At 37.8% G+C, this 21,098-nt stretch overlaps 1 pseudogene across 1 annotated transcript in view; it reads right to left on the bottom strand.

The window, feature by feature from the left end:
• The window catches only part of LOC144374619 (transport and Golgi organization protein 1 homolog), a 135,900-nt pseudogene that overhangs the window by 109,418 nt on the left and 5,384 nt on the right, over positions 1–21,098 (bottom strand). The window contains exons 2-3 of the transcript XR_013433974.1: positions 3,528–3,617; positions 2,542–2,673 (exon numbers count right to left, since the gene is read on the bottom strand). The product of XR_013433974.1 is annotated as a transport and Golgi organization protein 1 homolog (transcript). The remainder of the gene's footprint in view (positions 1–2,541; positions 2,674–3,527; positions 3,618–21,098) is intronic.

A 21,098-nucleotide genomic window follows, 5' to 3' on the forward strand; every position in this document is an offset into this window, starting at 1 on the left:
AGCAAAATGATGCGCAATCCCACCAATGGATACACCCTGAAAACAACCTGTATTCAGATGCAGTGACTGGAGACATAGTCTTCAGTCTCTCTTCATTGCATAACATTCAAGCCTCACAGGCACATTCAATGTGGCTTAAGTGCATGGCAACTCAAAAGGGAGCTGGTTATTTTGGTGTAATAGAAAGAGTACATATAATACTCCTGACAAAGCCCTGCACTCTTGGGTTCAAATTTCAACTCTGCAACTGGCTCACTCTCTGAACCTCAATTTCCTCAATGGGAAAAATAGGAGTGAAAACTCCTCCTCTAGAAGTCATGGTAAACAAAAAAAAAAAAAAAAAAAAAAAGCAGGCTTTTTTCTAATGACCTCTCTGCTCAGAATACATCTTTGCTTATTCTACACTCCTGAGTCAAAATCTACTTTTATAAAACTCCTTAAATAGCCTAACCAAGTACATCCAAGTGTGACCCTACTCCTGTCTAGTTTATTAAATGTCTCTGTGTACATGACACTGATGATGTTTAATATCCCAAATGTAATCCCGCTACTCAAAGTGTGGTCCTTAGACCAGCAGGATCATATTACCTGGAAGTCTGTTTGAAAGGCAGATTTTCAGGCCCATCCCAGAATCTACTGAATCAGAATTCATGAGATTCCCAAGTGGTATCTTTATAACTTAAAATTTGAGAAACATTGCTTTATGACACACGTACCCTCAATGAATCCCAGCCTACTGACCAACTAAGGAATCCACTGCAGAGCTTCTCCTCTGGTGGTGCACTATAAATCTGTATTCAGGCAGAAAGCAACTATTGACTACAACATTTTCATCAGGACAATATGATTAAAAACTTCTTACTTTGTGTCTTTTTAGTTTTTGTTTTTTTAAAAAACACACTAAGTACAGTAGCTCCAAAGTAGTATTTAAATTTTCTATATTAATGCAATTTTGTTGTATATAATATTTGCTTTTAAGATAATAAGTAGTATGTGCATTCTGATTATATGTAAACAAATAAGTTTAGAAAGATATTTTTAATGCAGTAATTTGTGGCTTCCAGGATCCAACACATCATAGTCTGATAGAAAAAAGAAAAAAAAAAAAAACAAAAAAAACTCCTGCAAACAATGTTTTCAACACAGACTGATGACCAAGTTCCATGGCATATTTTTTTTAAGAGAGAATGAGAGAGGGGGAGAGAGAGAGAGAGAGAATTTTTAATATTTATTTTTTAGTTCTCGGCAGACACAACATCTTTGTTGGTATGTGGTGCTGAGGATCGAACCCGGGCCGCACACATGCCAGGCAAGCACGCTACCGCTTGAGCCACATCTCCAGCCCTCCATGGCATATTTTTGTTTGTAATGTACACTGGGATTCTCTGTGTTTCTCCCTTACATTAACTTTCTAAAACTATATCTTGGGTTTTTTCCCCCAGATAGTCATAAAAGGGAACCTGAAAGTAAAACTGACCACCCAAATTCCTAAAATGAATCACCAAATGCTGAATGAAGGAGACTGGTAACTTTGTGTATCAGGAAACAAAACCAGCTTGAGTGAGTCATCTCTGTGATCAAAGATAACAGAGCCACAGCCAGGACTTGTTGCAAGCAAATGGCCACAGCTAGCACACATCAGAATCTCATGTTTAATGGTTTCTCACAATAAACTGCATAAGTCGGCTCTGTGAAACCAGAAGTAGAACCCAGAGCACCACATAAATAATAAACACACTCTCTTGAGTTTGGTATTCTTATCCTTCTGCTCCAAGTCCATTTCAATTTTCAGTGGATACAATAAAATGAAGTTGCCGTTTTGTCAAGAAGAAAGCATAAAGGTAAAAGTTAACCAGTACTATAGGCTTCCAGAGTGTTTCTCAAGAAAATGTGAATACTTTTTGAAGGCCTGCTTATTGTGGTGTTTAATCCAAAATGAAAACTGGGGCCATGGGCTCCCGAAGCAGGAAAGCCTGTTTCTGAATTCCATGCATATTCTATGTTCATGTTTCATTTTTTAGGCACTCCAAGCTTGAAGGAGATGAGTGGGAACTTGTACTACATGGCATTGCCATCAACAAGCCACCCCTGCATGCCCTAGCACATTCCTCCAAGTGAAGAACCAGGTGTCCTGATGTCCTCTTGAACTGCTCAACAGGGGCTATATGCCAGGAGCAAGTCTGCACCATGCTGGGTGAGCTCAACACAGGGATAATGCAAATACCCAGGCTATGTTTTTCAAAAGAGTACCTTGTATCAGTACCACACACCCATTAGCAGGCAGGTCTCCAAGGAAAACACTACTTACACAGTGGGTGCACCCATGAGAGAAGAACCTTCCACTAAAACACTGGAGGGTGGTCTGGGACAGGGGCAATAAGCCTCCTGCTCCTGTATATACAAGATCCCTCCCAAGGAAAAACATAAACTAATTAATTAACATCTCTTATTATATAATAATTTCTGAAATAAAAACAAACTAAAATATCCTCACAAAATTCCCATGACCACCCCCAGTATTTTCACTTAGGATGATACTACCTCATAATGAAGGGAACAAAAGGTACAATGCTGAGAGCAGAAGAGGTGCCATCCATCAGGGAGGGATACAGTCTCTCCAGCACCAAAAGTAACAGGAACATGCTTGGGTGATGGTCCAATTGCCCCAGATCACTGAAAAAAAAGTGGATGTACACAAAAGATCTGAACTTTAATAATTGAGGCACTATCTTCAAACCCTTTCTCATTAAGTAATTAATTAATTCTGTATATGAAGTGAGACTCTTTTGAGTTTTCCTTTTTTTTTCACTTTTTTCTCCATTTATTTCATATCTTCCTAGTATTCATCAAAAGGGAAAAAACTCTAGGAAAAATCAGGGATTGGGCTCTTGCACATGATTTTCTTCTCAAAGTCAGTCATTTGCTTAAGCAGAGTCTATTACTCTTGAGTATGAAATGTGAAACTTTTGGTGTCCAAATGTATTTAAGGCATGAACATACTAGGGCCAAAGTCTGTCTGCACAAACTACTAATATGAGGAAATGTATCATAAACAGAAGAAAAACTAATTGATATAATTTTATTTTCCTATTATAGACTATCCACATATATTCACACAATATGCAAATACCCCTGGCAGAATATAATGGCACATGTTCTAATGTCCATACTAAAAATCCCACTACCAGTGATAGGGTGTGGTTGAAAGGGCAACGATGAACTTCTCTAACTGCCCTGATGAGACTGGAAGCCCTCTTTTTTGGGGGATTCTGGGGGGTGGTACTAGGGGTTGAACTCAGGGGCACTGGACCACTGAGCCATATCCCCAGCCCTGTTTTGTATTTTATTTAAAGGCAGGGTCTCACTGAGTTACTTAGCACCTCACTTTTGCTGAGGGTGGCTTTGAACTCGAAATCCTCCTGCCTCAGCCTCCTGAGCTGCTGGGATTATAGGCCTGTACCACCGCACCTGGCAGAAAATAACTCTTAACAGAAGAAATCATCATGGGCTTCTGAAAAACTTTTTACCTGTCCACTGTACTGGCTACAGCTTCCAGCTGTTTGAGAAGGAAGGGATAGAGTTCTGGGAAACGAGAGAAAAACTCTCTGCCTGTCATTCTGTGGAGAAAGAAAAAAGATCAATTACTATCATGTGTTTCCCCTGATCCATTCCCCTCACATACACTTTAAAGAACAGTGACAAAGGTCATTTGTTTGGATACTTAGTGCAAGTTAAAAACAAAACCTATAGCAACTTAAATTTAACAGAAATGATACATATAATTTTGACTTTGGACATGTTTGGATTTGTGGACTTTTAACTCCAAATTTAAGATTACATTTATTTATTTATTTATTTATTTATTTATTTATTTATTTATTTAGAGAATTTTTTAATATTTATTTTTCAGTTATCGGCAGACACAACATCTTTGTTTGTATGTGGTGTTGAGGATCGAACCTAGGCCACAAACATGCCAGGTGAGCGCGCTACACTTGAGCCACATCCCCAGCCCAGATTACATATATTTATGAAAATTTGATACTAAGTCTGTCAGGAAGAAATACTTAACATGTGAAAATGCCAAGTCTGAGCAATTGATTTGGACTATGCGTACAGTCAAAAATCTGATTGATGCTGACTCAGCTTTGGTGATAAGGGTACGTTCTAGAACAAGGTTTCCCAACCTTGGTACTAATCATTTTGGACCAAATAACCCTATGTTTTGGTGGGCAGTGCGGAGCAACATCCTGTGCACTGCAGGCTATTTATGTCCTGTGCCCTGCAGGCTCTGTGGCCTCTACCAAATAGATGCCAATAGCATGACACTCCTCCTTCCAATCATGACAATCAAAATATTTCCAGACATTGCCAAATGTAGTCAGTGAAATAAAATGGTCCCTGACTGAATGGCAATTATCAAGAATATAAGTAACAATAAATGTTGGTGAAGATATAGAGAAAAAGGTACACTCATACACTGCTGGTGGCACTGCAAATTGGTGCAACCACTATTGGAAACAGTATGGAGATTCCTCAGAAAACTTACAGTGGAACCACCATTTGACCCAGTCATCCCACTCTTCAGCATATATCCAAAAGACATAAAATCAGCATACCATAGTGACACAGCCATATCAATGTTTACAGAAACTCAATTCATAATAGCTAAGCTATGGAACCAACCTAGGTATCCTTCAACAGATGAATGGATAAAGAAAATGTGTTACATATACACAATGGAATATTAGTCATAAAGAAGAATGAAATTATGGCATTTGCTGGTATATGGATAGAAATGGATATTATCATGCTAAATGAAATAAGCCAATTCACCCAAACCAAATGTCAAATGTTCTCTCTGATATATAGATGCTGACTAACATTATTCAAGATTTTTGTCCATTTTAAAAACAGGTTGCTTCTTTCCTTTCTTATATAGTCATAATTATGCACTGCATATACTTTCTCCTAGTTTGTAGTTTGCTAACTTATTTTCTTCCTAAAATCTTTTGATAAGCAGAGGTTTTTAGATATTTGGTAAAGTCTAATACTTTACCTTCTTTTCCTCCCTTTATGTCTCATGCTTTTCATGGCCTAAGAAATCTCTGCCTACTTCAAAGTAAAACATTTCTTGTTTTCTTCTAGAACCTTTATGGATTTAGCTTTTATGTTGAGGTCTATGATCCATCTAAAATTAACTTTTGTGTATAGGGTGACAGAGAAGTCAGGTTCTCCCCCCACCCCCTGCACTGGTATATCATGTTTTTAAGGAGATGTTCCTCAAACAGGAGAGATGTGCTGTGCTCATGGCTTAAAAGATTTAATATTATAAAGATGAAATTCTCCCCAAGTTGGTTATAAAGACAATGCAATTCCAATATAAACAGTAATGGGTGTGTGTGTGTGTGTGTGTGTGTGTGTGTGTGTGTGTGTGTGTGAGAGAGAGAGAGAGAGAGAGAGAGAGAGAGAGAGAGAGAGAGAGAGAAAGTGATCTAACAAAAGCAGATTCCAAAATTAATATAGACACACCAAGTGATAAGAATTAAGAAAAGCAAAGATAATTTTAAAAAACAAGGTTGGAAGACTCACCAATCAGATAGCCAGAAATATTAGAAAAGTTTAGTAATTAGGATAGTGTGGGGACAATTATTAAGCCAATAAAAAAGGATCAAGAGCACAAGGACAGACACATACATGGAAACTTGATTAACAGAAAAGCTGATACTGCAGATTATAGAAAAGGATGGTATGGTAATAGATTATCTAACAAAATTAAAATTGGATCCTGCCCTCTTACTATATATAAAATTAAATTCCATTGAATTGAAGACTCAAAAACAGCCATAAAGTAAAATAACAAATAATAAATAAAGTTTTTCCCTATTTTGGAAATTTATGGCTCTGTCCTCATTATTCCTGGCCTGCTTCTTTTTTTCCAGTAAGGATATCCTGAGACAGCCTAGTTGGTACATCTTCTGCATACTCTAGCCAAAGGGTGTACAGAAGACTCAAACTTCATTCTGTTCAACCACATCTGAATTCTCCCGAGGCTGAGTTTTGTATCATAAGATAATAACCACTTTTTTGAGTACGCTGCTGATTCACTCCTTGATCCTTTGGTAGCCCTAGTGGGATAAAGTGGAGTTTTATAAAAGTTTCTTGCCCCTCTTGTACATGACCATTCCAGACAAAAAGCCTTGCTGCAGTAGAGAATGATGGGGGAAAGGTGATGCTACGAAGTGGGGCAGTTGATTCTCTGGAGGTAGAGGGAGAACAACTTGGACACCTGGGAGGGGAACATCCCTGACCCTAGAAGATACAACAGAAGGAAGAATGCCAATGTTCTGTGTCATTTGAAACTGCTTCAGGAGGAAAAAAAATCAGTTTCCAAAAAGAGGAAAAGCAGAAAACAGACATTGTGGAAGAAAAATTTTAAACAGAAGCAGCAAAAAGAAGCATCCTCTATAAAGTCAACTGTGTTACACCATATAAATTCCTTGCTGGATTTAGATTAGCAGGTACAGACACAGACTGTAATGAGAAGAAAGTGTAGGGTTCTCATACATATAACTCAGAGCACAAAACAGAAACTCTGTAGCTGGCACTTATACCTATATTATGCAATCAGGAATAATAAATATCTCTTTTAATTTTTTTAGTTGTAATTGAACATAATACCTTTATATTATTTTATTTATTTATTTTTATGTGGTGCTAAGGATCAAACCTGAGCCTCACACATGCTAGGCGAGAGTCTTAAAGCTGAGCCACAACCCTAGACCATAAATATCTTTAATAATTAAAAAAAATAAGAAAGAAACTGCCCCTACAGTCTTCCTCACCTAGGAAAATGCTCTGCTATGTCTCTCCCAAACTGTTGTAACCACTTTAAATTCATCTGCTGGGTCTGTCATCCTCCATCTGCTCACAATTTGACTTCCTTTCCCCTTAACCTTACTGAAAAATCTATCAAAAACTGTACATAATGGCCCTGCCTCCAATGGCTGACCCTTCTATGCAAAACACCTGTCAAAAACTCCGGATGTCTTCCCCTTTTCTGAGGCCACCACTCAAGCACTGTCTGAGGGAGGTGAATGCCTCTCAGCTGGTGGTATAACAAAACAACTTAGACATACCACCTACAAGCAGTATCTCCAAATCCAAAGACTAGAATTAATTACTTGGACTCACTGATAAACTCTAAAGTTTTTTGTTATTTAGAGCTTGTTGTTAGGTAATGTTGGAAGGATCCTGCAGAGCTCCAAAAAGTCCAAATGCTATCTTTTTACAGGGGCATCATGCGTGTCCTGGGATTGTATTTCTTTTTTGAAAGCAGGCATTAACTTGCCTCACTCCTCAAAATATGCACTTAGGCGCAGTTGTAAAAGACTTTCAAATGTTTAAGGGAATGCCACCAGTTGATCATGTGCCCTCCAATGATTGTTAAAATGACTTCAAAACAAGGCCATGCTGGTTATTCACAGAAGCTTCCTAAAGATGTAAGTCACTCAATTTTTACACATACTACTATGAGAGTCCTCCAATTAAAAAACATGTTTTTTTAAAAAATTAAAAAACAACATATTTATCATCTGACTTCAACTGAAGTCTTCATTGTACCTCAACTGAGGTCACTCAGGTTTGCTTCAAATCATGAACAGGGTTCTTATGGATGAAAAACTGTCCTTGACTTCCAATTTACATGTTAAGACAAACCCTGTGCAATCACTAATACATTTTAAGCTATCTGGATTAATGCCTTGGGCTAAGTGGAAAGGTCAATATAGAAAATTCAAGAGAAAACCAAAGACTCTATTGGCTAATTAAATTTGTGCAACTGATTGGATCTGAGATGCTGGTGGGCATGGTTGATGTTATACTGAAAGTTATACTTATCCGGCTGCTTGGATCCCTGTTGACAGTAACCTAAACTAAATGTTGTATGAGATAAAATAAATGGGCTTAGTCCCAATTTGTCAGTCAAATTAATCAAAAGAGCTGACAGCATGACGTACTCAAGGGAAAATTCTGCAAAAATCAAGATAGTATAGAAATGAGGGATGGATAAAATTGAGAGAAAATTCTCCTTACTACACATCTTGAAAAGTAAGGCAATGGCTACTTATGTTTTGGACTCTATTCAAGGATGTTTATGTAATGAATAGCCTTAGGAGACAGAATATCTCCATCTGGAGCAAAGGGCAGACATGTATACTACCCATTATAAAAGATTTTGGTTCCTTAACTCTGAGATCCACTCCTGTGATGCAACCTACTGAGCATACAGGTATTTTCTGTCTCTCTTCATACTTCCTGTGGTTACTGGAGTTCAGGACACTAACATAAAATTGCTGACCATATGGTTACTAGAGGCTGCTAAGACAGCAACTTAATATTATGAAAGTTAAAATGAAGAAAATTAGTAATAAAAGCATTTTCCTACATTCCCTAAAAAACCTGCATTATATACGAACAAGTAATTGATGAAAAATAGTTTCTTTATAAAAGAATTCTGCCAGGTGCAGTGGCCCATTCCTATATTCCCAGCAACTGAGGCAGGATTTCAATTCCAATGCCAGCCTGGACAACTTAGTGAGATTCTGAAAAGAAAAAATGAAAAAGGTCTACAGAAGTAGGTCAGTGGTAGAGCACCCAGTACTGGGAGAATATGGGTAGAGGGGCATCCAGCTAATACATGTTGAAAGAAAATACAATTATACAATCATCATTTTACAACACCTGATAAAAGAAAAAAAACAAACTAATGAGTCTAGGCAGAGATTACTGATGGACGCTAAAACTATTAAGTGAAAGGAATTTTGTAAAAAGATCAAGATGACACAATCTGCAATAAATCCACTGATCAACCTCAGCATTACTAAAAATGACATATGCATCTAAAGGGTTCATGAATTAGGAAGCATACATACTATCTATAAAATATTTTGGGTACAGTGGTGCACATCTGTAATCTAGCTGCTCCTGAGGATGAGAAAGAAAGATCTACACGTTCAAGGCCATCCTCAGCAATGTATTAAGACCCTGTCTCAAAATAAAAATTTTTAAAAGGCTGAGGATATAGTTTAGTGGTAGAATGCCTCTGGGTTCAAACCCCAGTACAGTGAAGAAAAGAAAAAAATTTTTAAAGACTAAAAGCGATGTGTGGAAGTTGTTTCAGTTCCTCCTCATCCCAATAAATCAACTGTAAAAAGATATTTATAGAACAAAAGGGAAATTTTGAATATTAATAAATTATTAACTTCGTTAGGCATGATCATAGGATGGTGGTATTTCTTCTTAAACTTCTTTATCACTCATTAATACATAATGAGTAAATTTACAGGAAAAAAAATGACATGGATCTGCAATCTCCTTTATGGGAAGGTAAAAAACGGGGGAAATAAGATTGGCAAAATGTTGCTAACTGCTGAAGCCAAGTGATGAGTATGTAAGGGTCAATTATACTACTCTCTTCATTTTTACATATGTTGAAAATTCTCATAATAAAACTGTTTTTAATTAAAAATAAAAGTCAGGTCACAATTAAGGAGATAATTTATAATAAATGTATCTAAGAGTTACATAATCAATACACAAAATATATAAAGAACTTTAATGAATCAATAAGCAAAAGATGAACTCAATGTAAAGATGGACATACCTATCGAAATCACAACTCACAGAAGGATCTCTAAATGCACTTGCCCAATAGAAACTCTTCATATACAACTAAAAAGGTCAGTGGACATGTCCTCTTGAGGACTCAATTATTAATGTCTAAGGGAATAAGCCACTTCTTAGTTGCCTGGTATCTCTTGATTGAGAGAGAGAAAAATAAGCAATTGTACATGTGCAGATCATATGATTCTCACACTTTGATTAAGAAAGTGTCCTGATAGGTAACTAGCTCTGTTGACCACAATACTGCCATGAAAAAGAGCTGCAGAACTACTATTGAAGATTGAAGTCATTAAAACAACTAAAACAACTAACTCAACTAAAACAGTTGAATTAAAGCTAACTGTCCCAAATAGTAAATTACTTCATTCAGATACCTTATCAAATATTTACCAACTAGTTTATCTTGAAAGATATATATATATAAATAAGGTATACTACTCAAAGGTAAACATTTGGTGGATATTTTAATTATTTTAGAAGCTAAGTAGGATTTTGACAACATCTTTTCAAAAGTACACAGTTGTATCTCAGTATTCATGGTGGGTAGGTTTATTTCAGGACCCCCACAGGTCCCAAATGCATAGATGCCTTATATAAAATGGCATAGTATTTACATATAACCCATGTACATCTTTCTGTATTCTTTAATTCATTTCTAGATGATTAATAATACCTCATACAATATAAATGCTATGTAAATAGTTGTTACACTGTATTGTTTAGGGGCTAATAGGAAGAAAAACCTGAACATGTTCAGCACAGATGCATTTTTCCCCAAAATATTTTCATTTTATCCTTGGTTGAATACATGAATGCAGAACTTGTATATACAGAGAACCGAGTATATACTGTTAAAATCACTGTCACCATGCTAGATGGCATAGGACTTTCAAGAATTAACTATGCACTTATCAGTGTTTAAGGAAAACCAAAATTATTTTCTAAAGTGAATTTTAACTTCACCTGAGCACTCTGAGAACATAGGAGGTGTTCTTCAAGACTACCATTCTTAGGTTCCTCCATCCTGTAAGAAAATGTTGACCCTATTTCTGGTTCGGCTCACTTGAAAGACCAGGATTCCATTTTACTACAAACAAAAGAGCTGAGCTCTGTGTGCTTGCCAGGGAGCATCATCTCAACTCTGTATCTGCCAAAAGCTCCTAAAGACTTGGCTAAATATTTACATACTGTGCCTGAAAGATATGTAATATTAACAGTTATGTGTATTATAAAAAGCCCCAAGAGGTAGAGGACAGGGAGATATTGTTATCTTAGGGACTTAATTCAAACTTCACTCATCTATAACTTTCAAATCCAAAAGTCTACAGCACCTTGAATACAGAGCTTAGAATGATAATCTGCTAATAACAGATTCCAAGTAACAATGGCTATATTTGTTTTTATGGCCACACTGAATGCAAAGTCACTACTTACAATAGTGCTTCTTTGTGGAAGTAGTTCAAAGGTTTGGGGGTGTCTATGAGTCTGCCCTTTTTTTTGTACAAGGAATTAAAACCTGGAAAGATTACCACCAAGGGACATTCTCATCCCCTTCTTATTTTTTATTTTGAGATAAGGTATCAATATGTTATTGAGGCTGTCTGCAAACTTGCAATCTTCCTGCCTTTTCCTCCCAGAGAAGCTGGAATTATAGGCAGTGTGACCATACCTGGATACAGGTCTGTAATACAGTCTTACTTTAAAAGGCTAAGATCATGGTACCATTTTAGGTCATATACGAATCTTTCTCCTCTGAATCCTGACTGTTGTTTTTCACTTGCTACTTAATTAAAATTATCATTAGATTGTAATTTTCTCACAAAGGTAGTAAATATTTTTTAAAAGTACCTACAAGCTTCCTATTGAGCACTGTACTAGATCCTGTGGGAGATAACTAACAATATAAGATAGTTACTGCTCTTGGAGCTTAAAATCTGTTTAGAAAACAAGATATGTATGTCAGGGTCAAATGAATGATGTTTATAATAAGAGTTCAGAGTTGGAAAACATATCATTGGGGGTAAAAAGGTTAGGGAAAGTTTTGTGGGAAAGAGGGAAAACAAGATGAGTCTTGAAATACTAGTAACACTGAATTAAAAACAAGATAAAACAGAGTGGGTAGGCCCAGCTGGATGTAAGACAAAAGGACTTTGTGACAAGAGAAGGTAGAAAAGGTAGACTGGCAAAAGTTTCTTAAAAATGTGAATGCCAAGCTAAGCAGCTTCACTTATGTTTTACTGGATTTGAAAGTTTCCCTTGTAAAAAAAAGTCTAGTTGACACAAGAGTTGTACAAATTTATGGGATACAATGCAGTGATTCATTACATGTGTACACTATGTAATGATCAAATCAGGATGATTAGCATATCTACCCATCACTCCAAACAAGTTATTTCTTTATGATGAAACATTCAAATCCTCTCTTCTAGCTATTTCGAAATATGTATACATTATTTTAACTATAGTCATCTTACTGTGCGATCACATACCAGGACTTATTTCTCCCATCTAAATGTAAATCTGTGCCTGGCCTGAAAAGTTTATGAGCAGGACATAGAGAAACAAAGAAGATGGACGAGGCAGGGAGATAGCGTAGAAAACTGCTGACCCAACAGTCACTCACTAAATGTTTACCTTGCTACCTCAACTATGGCTGAATTTCTGAAGACTGGAACTCACACTTCTTCACGTCCCTCCTGATACACAACACAATATTACATAAATGCCACTGGGCCAGAAAATATTTTGGCAATAAATGAATAAATAAACTTAGAGAAGAAAAATTTTCTAATATGGTTGATCTCAAACCTATCCTTCAATGCCCTTTTATTTCTCTCAGTGACTGTTACCCACCCAGTAGCCATCTGACTCCCCAAGTCAGAAATGAAACACCCCATGCACAATCAACCAGCAAATCTTGCTGCTTCTACCTCCAGAAGGTCTGTTGAGTCAACCTCTCTCCATCCTTACTGCTACTGCCCCAGATGCTATAATACCCTTTTTGCTTCCCACCACCGGCTTCAATCTAACTCTGTTGTGATAAGAGGTCTTTCTCTAAAACACCAGGAAGGAAGCCAGAGAGTGATTTGGGGGTCATATTCACTCTTACAACAACTCACTCTTTGGAGAATGACCTCAATCCTTTTTGAGGGCAGTACCCCCAAATGATTTCACTCTAAGCTCTACCTCTTAAAGGTCCTACCACCTGTAAACACTGCTGCAGTGAGGTCCAAGCTCCCCACACATGAACCCCTAGAGGACATGCTCAAACCACATCCAAACCATAGCATCTGGGTTAGGTACCTGTCCTTGGTTTTGCACTGCAACCTGTGCTCTCCCCATCACAGAACTTGCAGCATGTCATACACTGAACTTCCTCTTTGTTTGTGTATTTATCCCACCAGATGATAAATTGGGCCTAGGCAGAGATTCTAACTAATGTTTTTTCCACAGTCTCTCTGATACTAAGTATGATGTCCAGTTCACAACTGTATCCAATGCAAACTTACTGCATGAAGCAAACAAAAGGACAGAGTCCTTAAGACAGACGAAGAGAAAGAAATTAGGATGAAGATGGGAACAGAATAATTTCATGAAGCTCACAATTAGCCACACCTAATGGCATTCAGAATCATCATTCGGGTCAATAAACTGAGTATCCTGCCAGGGCTTGACATTTTCTTAAACACAAATAGATAAAGCTTGTCTCACTGGTTTATAAACAGTTCAATTTGATTTCATCCAAACAAGCAAACAGACTGATGTTACCACCACAAGCCCTGGGGGTGAATACTCCAGTGACAGCCATTTAAAACCTGTTTATTTATATGGTCAAAACTAGTTCAGCAGCTTCATGAAAACAATAGAAGTGATAACCAAAAGGGAAAAGCTCTGTAAGTTCAAGCTCCCAGGAAGAGAAAAGACAACCAAAAATTGTAAATGGGATAAACAGGCAGACATAGGTGAAAACACACAAGCCAGGACACAGGGTGAGAATAAGGCAGCTTTAAGTTGAGGATGCCAGACTGTGAAAGAGAGGTGCACAAACCCCTAGCCCCCCAGGGAGGATACACAGGTACAACGGGAGGGAGGACTGCTGGGCCCAGGGAATCCCACCCAAGAGTATGACTACACGTATGAGGACAGATCAGACACCCCACACCACATACGCTTCACTGCCATATTTTCATCTGGTTATTCAGAGAAACTACAGTCACAGGAATAACTTTAAAAAGCTTTCATAAAATAATTTCTGTCCATAAAGGAAATCTACGTTAGTGAAAGGATCTATTTCAGGAAGAGGGCTGCTCAGAGACAATTTTTATTACCTGAGACACTGCTGATCTGCACACAAGACAGTCTTTATTCACTATATAATTTCTCCTCTCACCTTGCTATATTTGTTCCCATCTCCCCAGAATCCCTGATCCCTGTTCCTCTCTGGAGCTTGGGAAACTTCATAAGTGTCGGTCATCTGGCCCAGTCTCATATTTTGTGGGACTCTCCTATGTATATGCACATAATTAAAATAGCATTTGTCCTGCTAATCTGTCTTATGTAAATTTAATTCATAACCCAGTCAAAGAACCTAGATTGGCCATAAACAGAAAAAGTTAAAATGCCAGAAGTATATGCTTCATAACAAAAGCATTATTATGATGAAAATAATTATGCAATGAAAAAAACAAAGAATTTGCAAAATGTGTTAAGGAAAAAGAAGGTATATTCACCCCTAGTCCCTATATATATATACATCCCACATCATTCTCAATCATCCCAGGAACCAAGATCAATGGAGCAACTCACAAAGATATAAAAGGAAAAAACTAGAGAAGGCAAACAAAACCCCGCAGGCTCGAGGAACTGCTGGGCAACAGCAGCAAAGGCATAGGTGATGCCCAGCTTTGAAAAGGACAGGACTTATTCACAGGCCATGGAGCAAACACTATAAATCTAGTCATTAGATGGAAACAATGGCTAAAGGCAAAAACCTAGAGCTTTTCAGTTGGTGTTTCAAATAGAAACCAAATAAACTATTAAAACGGAGCAACTCCCTAGATTTGGGCTAATAAAACCAACTCAGAGGACAGAAATCAGCAAAAGGGCCTGTCTCCTTGCCACACTGATTGCTGATAAAATAGCAAGCTCATCTTAAGAAAAACAACATCCTCCAAGTGGAAACAAACGTACAAAGGAAGACAAAGCACACACAAGCATTTCAAAGGATATGATCAAATGCAAAATAAAAAAATAGAAACAACTCATAAAAGAGAAATTTGGCTTTGGAAACTCTCCAGGAGGAACATCTCTGACTCTGTTCTTGGAATCCTATCCCTACCTCCTACTAGGCAACACCATCACATATTCCCCAGAGCAGCAATGAGTAAAAGAAGGAGTGAATAACAATTACATAAGAATTTTCTTTTAAATGAAATGAAATGAAACTGAAAAGAATGATTAGAAAGAAATCAGGAGTCTCACAGTCAGAATCTCATACTCAACAAAGCCCTTGGGCTAGAGACATAGCTCAGGAGTAAAGAGCATTGCACACAAGGTCCTAGGTTTCAACCCTAGCAATAAAAAAGCAAAAGAAAAACCAAGCCCTTGTACCCAAGCAGTGGTTCTACCAGGAAGTCCCTTTATTCAGCTACAGGCAAACCATGCAGGAAGCCCAGGAAAGGATCTGCCCCAGGGTCTCTAAGTGCTGATGGATTAGCTATCCTCCCAGTCTCTTCATTTCCCTTCTAATCCTCTGCAGACGACAGAGAAATTGCTGGACTTGGTGAATGCTTTTGTAACCCTTCCCTTTCAGAAGCTGCTCTCAAGATGGGGAATTTCCAAATGGCTAAACTGGCTATCACAATACCATATCCAGGGAGGGAGTGAAAGGTTTAGTTCTGGAAGTGCTCCGCCATTTGCCAAGGAAGTCACTGGTCCAGAAGTAGTCCTAGAAACATATTTGCACTCACTTCACTGGTAGCTGTTAATTTTGATACAGGTTCTTGCTAAATTGCTGAGGCTAGCCTCAAACTTTGTAATCCTCCAGCCTCAGCCTCCAAGTCACAGGGATTACAGGTAAACACCACTGCACCCAGAGAAAACATGCATCTCTTAAACGCCTCATGTGTGCAGGTTTCTATTTAGGCAGTTTCTATGGATTTGTTTTCACACCAGAAATTATTTCTTAGAAAATGCTTCTTGCTGAAGGGGCTGGGGTTATGGCTCAGTGGTAGAGCACTTGTCTCACATGTGCAAAGCCCTGGGTATTCAATGCTCACCACCACATAGAAAGAAAGAAAGAAAGAGAGAAAGAGAGAGAAAAATAGAGAAGGAGAGAAAGAGAGAGAAAGGAAGAAAGAAAGAGAGAAAGACAGAGAGAAAGAGAGAGAGAGAAAGAGAAAAAGAAAGAAAGAAAGAAAGAAAGAAAGAAAGAAAGAAAGAAAGAAAGAAAGAAAGAGAGAAAGAAAGAAAGAAAGAAAGAAAGGTATTGTGTTCAACTACCAAAAAATATTTTAAAAAAAGAAAGAAAGAAAAAAAATGTTTCTTGCTGAAGTCCATTTTCTAAACAGTCTGTTGTATACTTTCTGGAGATGACTGGCAAATTCCTACCTTCCCTTGTGTAAAACTCCTTATTTATTTATTTATTATTTTTACTCATGCTGGGGATTGAACCCAGGGCCTTGGGCATTTGAGGCAAGCACTCTGCCAACTGAGCTATATCCCCAGCCCCACAATCCTCCTTTCTGTATGTTTGTTTCATCCCTGTTCCTCAACTTGGGATGCCTTGTGATCTGCTCTAATCAACAGAAAGCAGCAGAAGTGACACTGTGTTAGTTCTGGCTTAGGACTTAATAAGCATGGCAACTTCCGTGTTTATCCTCTTAAAGCCCGGTCAGTCCCCAGTCACTGATGCCTGCAATTCCAGTTGCAGCCACATAAGTGTGAAGTCATCTTGGTCTTTCCAACCTTGGTTGAGGTCTCAAATGAATGCAGCTTCTGAGTGATTCCATAGGACATCACACAGTGAAGAAACCACCACCACCCCCAGCTGAATCTAGTCAGCCAAGAAAAATATAGAAATCATAAATTGTTGCTATTTTAAGCCATTAAACTCAGGGATGGTTTGTTATGCAGCAATATGTAAGTGAAATAGTCATAAAACTGAAAGCATTGTGTTAAACTTCAGGGAAAAGTAATAATAAATAAAAGAAAAGCTGATAATAAGGAACACAACTCCAGAGGCCAGCAGTCAATGGTATGAAAATCAAGGTGTCAGCATGACACCTCTGGAGGCTCTACTGGAGAATCTTATCTTTACCTCTTCCAGCTTCTAGTATCTGCCAGCACTTTTTGGCTTATAGCTATGTTAATCAGATTTCATTTGCTGAACAAAAACCTAACCAGAACAACTTACAGGAGAAAACATTTATTTTTGGCTTATGGTTTCAAAGTTTTAGTCCACAGTCAACTCAATTGTTCTGATCCCAAGGTGAGGAAGAGTATTATGGCAGAGAGGTGTATCAGAAGGACACTGCTCAGCTGATGGCAGCCAGAAAGCAGGGAGAGAGCAGGAGCCAGGGACAGAATACATAATCCCTATGGGCACACCTCTAGTGACCCACCCTCTCCAACTTTACCTGCCTTTAGCTACCACCTAGTAACCCATTCAAATGATTAATCCATTGATTAGCTCACAACTCTCATAATCTGATCATTTTACCTCTGAACATTCCAGGATCACAAGCTTTTGGGGAACACCTCATATCCAAACCATAAGAAGTCACATTGTTTCAATCTCTGCCTCTGCAATCATGCCATTTTTTCCTCTTCTCTCTCTGAAGACTCCCTCTACCTCATGTCTATAAGTGATTACATTAGGGCCCATCCAAATTATACAAAAGAGTCACCTGCTATGGCTTGGATATAGTTTTAAAATATTACCCTCCAAAGGTTCACGTGTTGGAGATTTGGTCCCAATGTGGCAAGGTGGGAGCTGAGAGACACTATTTAAGAGGTGGGGGCTCTAATGGAAGGTCCTAAGGATATTAATATTAAGTAGCTGCTCCCAGAATTCATAAAACCCTGAACTCTCCCGAGAGTTGTTATAAGAGCAAGCCCAATCTCTAGACCCCTAATCACTCTCTGGCTTCCTGTTTGGTGATGTGATCTCTGGCTCCCACACATGTTCCCTACCATTTCATGCTGTCCACGATTAAGCCCTCATCAGAAGCAGAACCAACTGGGCCACCTGAACTTGGACTTTCAGCCTCCCAAATATTAGTCTGCCTTAGGTATTTCTTTGTAGTAACAAAAAAAAATAGACTAATACATCACCCTATCTCAAGGCCCTTAAGTTAGTTACATTAACAAACACCCCACTCCATCTATTCCGTACAAGGTAACGTTTACAGGTTCCAGGAATTTAGACTTGGTCTCTTTAGGGGCCATTACTCTGCCTGTCACAACTGCTCAGACAAGAGTTAAGCACAAGAATGAACATACTAGTTTAGTCCAAGGCTGTTGTTTTCTAAAGCTTTAAAGCAATAGACTACTTTACTCAAATATAATCCCAATAGTTAAAAATAAAAATGAAATAATAAAAAAAAATAAAAAATAAAACTCTTTAAAAAAATGAAGAGAGGATTCTGGGAAGATAGCCAAGTAAGAAACACCAGGAACTTGTTTCCTCAGACAACAAATGCACTGGCAGAATGTATCAAATGTAAGTATTTTGAAACTCTGGAGTCAACCTTAAGATTTGGAGAGTAGTAAATTTTGGCCAATTTCAGTTCACAGCATTGTAGCACCTGCCTATGCACCAGTCTCACGACAGGTAACTACAGATCTTCTCTGGGAGAGCCTGCACAAATTTATAGGACAAGAAGAACTCTGTCCAAAAATTGAGGATCTACATACTGATTACTGACAGATACAACTCTGATTTTAGAGACACAAACCCATGGGCAGGCAGCCATTGTTGTAATCCTCCCCCAAGTTCCTCCTCCTCTGATTGAAGAAAAATCTAGGAGATTTAATGAGCCAGAGACCTTTTTCTTTCTTTTATTAACCTACCCATTCATTTTTTCTACCCATTCATTTTTTACTTCTTACCCTATTGAAAGTCAGACATTTTTAAAAAAGCAACTACATATACAAGGAAATTTAAAAAGTCACCACACACATCCAATAAAAGGTGCAGGTTGAAAAAGAACTGAAAAGAACTTAAACTTATACTTCAGGCTAATCTCCAGCACAGCAACAATAAAAAAAAAATCAACACATTCTGGAGAAAAGACAGAATCTGATTTCTAGAGCTACATTATTAGATTTAAATGTCCAGATTTTAAAAAAAAGAAAAATCCCAAGAAACAGGAGAGTGTGGCCCATTCAAAGGAAAACAACATCATCACAACAGAAACTTTCCCTGAGAAAGACCATATAGATGGTGGGTTTGCTAGAAAAACCTTAAAACAACTGACTTAAAGATACTCAAAGAAGGGCTGGAACTGTAGCTCACAGGCAGACTACTTGCCTAGCATGTGTGAGGCACTGGCTTCGATCCTAAGCACCACATAAAAATAAATAAAGGCATTCTATCCATCTACAACTACAAAAAAAAAAAAATTAAAAAGATGCTCAAAGAATCAGTTTATCCTGCTAAGCGAATTAAGCCAATCCTCAAAAAATCAAAGGCTAAATCTACTCTCTGATAAGTGGATGCTGATCCATATGGGGGTATGTAAAAAATGGAGAAACTTTGGGTAAAGAGAAGGGAAGGGAGGGTGGGAAGGAAATATGGGGGTGGGAAAGATGATAGAATGGGATGGACTTTATTATCCTAGGGACATGTGACAATACATCATGTATATATATGTATATATATGATGTGAATATATATATATATATATATATATAAAACATATATATGATGTGATAATATATCATGTACAATCAAAAAACTGAAAGTTGTGCTGCAATTGTGTACAATGCATTCTATACAATCAAAATGCATTCTGCTGTCATATATACCTAATGAAAATAAATAAATTTAAAAAAATGTTAAAAGGACTGGGAATGTGGCTCAAAAAATAAAAAGATGCTCCAAGAATTAAAGGAAGACATGAGCAAAGACAAGAAAATGATACACTAACAAAATGGAAATATTAACTAAGTTATAGTAACCAAAATGAAAAATACATTACAGGGATTCAAAGACATATTTGAATAGGAGGAAGAAAGATCAATGAAACTGAAGTTATGACAATTGAAAGTATTAAGTCTGAGAAGCAAAAAGAAAAAAGATTCTCTATGTTGATCTTCAAAATTAAAAAAAAAATACTGATGCACAAAATTTCAAAATCTGGGTATCTTACTCAATACTGTTCTAACAAAACCATCCAAGTAAACAAATGGATGTCCCCAGTCTTCAACTTTTACTTGTCATCCAGCTACAGTGTATCATCCATGCAGCCGTCAAAATTATTATACTAAACAAAGCTAATCCTGTTATACCTGTGCTTTGAAATACTTTCTTTGCTCTCAGCTGGCTAACAAGGTCCTCTGTTCACCTCGGGCTGTCCCTCCTTGCATTGTGCACACTTCATCCCCAGGCTTTTACACAGAAGCGGTCACCCCCACCTTCACTCTCTCCCAGGCAAACATTTCCTGGCCTTCCTCTCTGCCATTATCTACTTCTTTCTCTGGATGTTTTCCTTGATGCCCCAGACCATTCCCATGTGCTCTAACATACATTCCCACATGCTCTCAAGGCAACACTTAAATCCTTCCTTGAAGACCTTCATTCATACATTTGACAAATACTGAGCTTCTGCTCTGTCAGACCCGGCCCTTGGTGCTTGAGATACAACAGGGAATAAGACAAAGAACTCCTCCCCATGGAGCTGATGACATTCTAGTAAGAGGAAGCAGACTAGAAATTAACGTCAAAATAATAGCAAAGAAGTAGAATATTTGGTGATTGCTCATCATTATATCCCAGGAACCTAGGACAATGCCTCGCTCCTAGCCAGTGCTCAAAAAATACTTACTGAATGAATAAATACAGCAGTGTGAAAAGATGCTATGTGAATGTGAAGTATTGTCTACTGCCTATGAAAACCTCTTCTCAGAATCTGTCTAAGCTTTCAGAGGCCTAAAGCATGTTGTGTTAGTCATACCAGGCCATTCACTACTTAGACTTGGTTTTACAGTTGGCAAAAGTCATAATTTTACCAGTAATTTTCAGATCAAATGAGTTAAGCACTGAAGTCTCAAAAGTCCCAACTTGGCATACTGTGCATCTTCCTCAAACTCAAAACACAAAATTAAAAGAAAGCCAGTTCCTTATATGGTTTGGACACCAGAATGCTGGCTTCGTGCTATATATAAAAGGTTAATACTGGAAAAGTCAATAA

This window comes from Ictidomys tridecemlineatus, unplaced genomic scaffold (genome assembly GCF_052094955.1).
Source record: "Ictidomys tridecemlineatus isolate mIctTri1 unplaced genomic scaffold, mIctTri1.hap1 Scaffold_78, whole genome shotgun sequence".
Classification (NCBI taxonomy): Eukaryota; Metazoa; Chordata; class Mammalia; order Rodentia; family Sciuridae; genus Ictidomys; species Ictidomys tridecemlineatus.